Source organism: Panthera uncia, chromosome D4 (assembly GCF_023721935.1).
Source record: "Panthera uncia isolate 11264 chromosome D4, Puncia_PCG_1.0, whole genome shotgun sequence".
NCBI classification, from domain to species: Eukaryota; Metazoa; Chordata; class Mammalia; order Carnivora; family Felidae; genus Panthera; species Panthera uncia.
This window is the reverse complement of record NC_064807.1, coordinates 27,425,778-27,429,327: the sequence shown is the minus strand read 5'-3', so window position 1 is coordinate 27,429,327 and position 3,550 is coordinate 27,425,778. Positions and strand designations below refer to the sequence as shown.

The 3,550-nt window shown below is 47.0% G+C and overlaps 1 pseudogene; it reads left to right on the top strand.

Moving 5' to 3' along the window:
* The first annotated feature begins 2,664 nt into the window (after positions 1 to 2,664).
* The window catches only part of LOC125909713 (procathepsin L-like), an 8,951-nt pseudogene continuing 8,065 nt past the window's right edge, over positions 2,665 to 3,550 (top strand).

Sequence of the window (3,550 nt, the reverse complement as noted above, 5' to 3'; positions counted from 1 at the left end):
TATAATTTGGAGTACAGAACCAGATAACTACCCACAATAAATGTTTTACTGAAGTAATAATTTTTTAAGACATTTTCCCCAAAGCATAAACATAGTGTAAATCCTTGAAAGCAAGCACCATAGTAGAGTTTTTATTTTTTATGAAATGACTGGGGCATATAGCTTAGTAGAAATGAGGTCCCTCACACAGAGAAACAGGCTTTACAAACAGAAAAGTCAAATACAGAAGTAAAACCAGCTTTTGCCCTGAGGCAAAGTCAGTTCCCACATCTCCCCCTCTTCTGCTCCTTCCCAGCAGGTGCACACGTCTTAGCTTCTCTGGGGGATCTTCTAACACTTTACTTTAGAAATACAGACTAAGAATCTGGAGGAAATTTTTATTGTTTTACAAATAAATGTGAAATCAGTAACTAATTGTTCCCTTGCTGTTTTAAAGATTAAAAAATGCTATTTAAATCCTGTGTCAGCTGAGCATTTTTAGAATAATTTACAGAAGAAGAGAGTAAGGCCCCAATAGGAGGACAGGCTTCCCAGGAGCTCACCCTGAGTTCAGACCACTCTGTCTGCTGAGAGCTGCCCTGTGGCTTCAGGTGAACCCAGGTTGCAGGCACTAGTGACCTGGAGAGGCTGGAGGTCAGGCTTTCCTTTCCCAGTTGCTTTTCCAAGGGAGGCTTACTGTCGCTGCTTACTTCCATCACATCAACAAACACAGATATAGTAGTCATACTTAGGACCCTATAGGCTTACTTAACCACTATACATTATGGTTCATTTTGCTAATCTGGTGACCTGGCTCACAGGAAGTAAAGAAATCAGTAGGGATTGCCTAGGTCCTCAAATTCTCAGATAAATATTTTCTGAATGAAGCAGGACCTTTGGAAGGATTTTCTGTGACCTCACAAGGAAGTAGTATTAAATTAGCCCTACTCTATGCTCATGCCTGACATGTATTATTTCCTTTAGTCTTCACAAGAATCCTCTGAGGAAAATCTATTGCCCCATGTGTTCACTGAGGAAACTGAGGCTGAGGGTGTTACAGAGCCTGCGGGCCCCACACCTGGAGAGCTGTAGAATGGCCATACTCGCCCAGCCCTGACTCTGAGTCCCTGTATGGAATCCCTTTGCAAACTGCTGTCCTGGAGCAGAGAGGTGCTGGAGACAACACATGAGTAAGATCACTGGGGTGTCTCAAGAATGTAGGTCTGGGGAAGGAGGTCCTGAACCGCTAGCTCACTGTCTAGCCATATGGAATCAAAACCAGTTGTCAGAGGGCAAATTCATAAATACTGATAAATACTTTATTGCTTGAAATAAATGTCTTTCTGAAACTTTTTAAATTAAAGCTGAAGAAAAGCATGTTGGACACTGAGGAACACAATATTCCATAACGCAGAGAGTGGGGAGGAAAATGCTATTTCTACATGCTGCCTTTACTCCTTTTATTAAACCAAATTTTTCTGGAAATAACTCTTTTATGTTGGTTTTGAGAAAGGCTTGAGAGGGAAGAAGAATCTCTACCTGGGGGAGGCAGGACAGGAGCATTACAAAATGCCACGCCTTCTTGGGACACCCCTCCCTTCTGCCCCTTTCCCTGAAAGGACTTGAGCCTTGCCCAGCGCATACCCTGTTTGGGGGACTGCTTGACCTCTCCAGATTCTTCCATAACCCAGGGGCATCCCATCCTGACACAGTGATAACACCTCCCACTGTGGGCTCTGCATCCTCCACCTGAGCGACGTTTGTTCAGAATAAACAGGAACCACTAGACTAGATTATCCTGTTCTCATCCCTCCAGGAGATTTTCACCAAAAACACTAGGACTAAAGGACAGGCAGGGTGATGCTGAAAAGCCAGTTGGGGTTTTCCGGGTGAATTCTTTTCATGAACCATCCACTAACGTATAAATTCATGGTAATTAGTTGATGTGGGCCCTCAGGGAGGCACCGGATCCCTCCACAGGGCTGTCCCTGGTCTTCCAGCTCACCTCCCCTGGAGCCACTGAAGCAGGCACAAATTCCCCTGGGATAATTAGGGACCCAGGCATCACATGCCCCAGCAGCCCAGAGCTCCAGGGCACAGAGGCCCCGCCCACAGGATGGATCAGCCAATTGCAGGGCACGCAGGTGGTGGGGGCAGGGTTGCTAGGGCCAATCCCAGACCTTAAGTGGACAGCCTCCTACCCATCGCCAGGCCTCCTGGACATCCCCTGACCTGAAGCTGTGACTGAGCTGCACAACTACACCTGCCACAGGTGAGATCCCCAGAACTGGCATGAAGGGTGGGCCACCTCTGAAAACACTGGGGACAGCTGCCTTGGGGGTCGGGGGTTTGGGGCTCCAGGAGGCACTCTTCCAGGACCTGACCCCTCCAGACATGGCAGCTCCCCCCCCCCCCCCACCACCACCACACCAGGACTCAGGGCTCCTCACTCCCTGCACTGCCATTTACATGCTTTGGAACCAGTAGGCAGGTCACAGGGCAGGGAGTGGGAGCACTGCACGTCCCACAACCTCAGCCTTCCTCCACAGCCCATGTAAACACTCAGGAGGATAAATTCATTCTTTCTGCTCTTAGTGACTCTAACATCTCAGAAGGAACAATGGCTTTTTAGACGGTTTGGTCTAATCAGAAACTCACGTGTTTTCCTTTCCTAGGTTTTGAAACATGCACCCTTCCTTCTTCCTGGCTGCCCTTTGCCTGGGAATAGTGTCAGCTGCTCCACAAGTCAAACAGAGCTTAGATGAACAATGGTCCCAGTGGAAGGCAACACACGGGAAACTATATAGCATGTTTGGTAACATTTAAGCTGTCCAGAGGGACCCCTGAAGAGAACATTCCATGCTGGTGTGAGTTCATAGCAAGGAGTGGCTTCTTGAGGCTGCTCTTACCAAGGCAGTAAACAGGGTACTGTGACTGCCCACAGTGTGGGCATACATGTGGTTGCCGGAGAATAACTCCCAGAAGCATCAGGCATTCCTGGCTGTGGTTTCTCCTCCTCTCTTTGAGCACATCCACTAGGTGCACATCTGGTGGTTTTAAATAGAAGTAAAGATGATAAGTTATATGTTTGTCTCCAGGATGAAGAAGGACAGAGGAGAGCAGTGTGGGAGAGGAATATGCAAATGATTGGACAGCACAATCAGGAACACAGCCAAGGGAAACACAGTTTCATGATGGCAATGAATGGTTTTGGCGACATGGTGAGTGTGGCACAGATTGCTGAACATTTCAGGCTTCCTCTAAGTGCTTTTTTTTTTTTTTCTTTTTCTTTTTTTTTTCAATATACGAAATTTATTGTCAAATTGGTTTCCATACAACACCCAGTGCTCATCCCAAAAGGTGCCCTCCTCAATACCCATCACCCACCCTCCCCTCCCTCCCACCCCCCATCAACACTCAGTTTGTTCTCAGTTTTTAACAGTCTCTTATGCTTTGGCTCTCTCCCACTCTAACCTCTTTTTTTTTTTTTCCTTCCCCTCCCCCATGGGTTTCTGTTAAGTTTCTCAGGATCCACATAAGAGTGAAACCATATGGTATCTGTCTTTCTCTG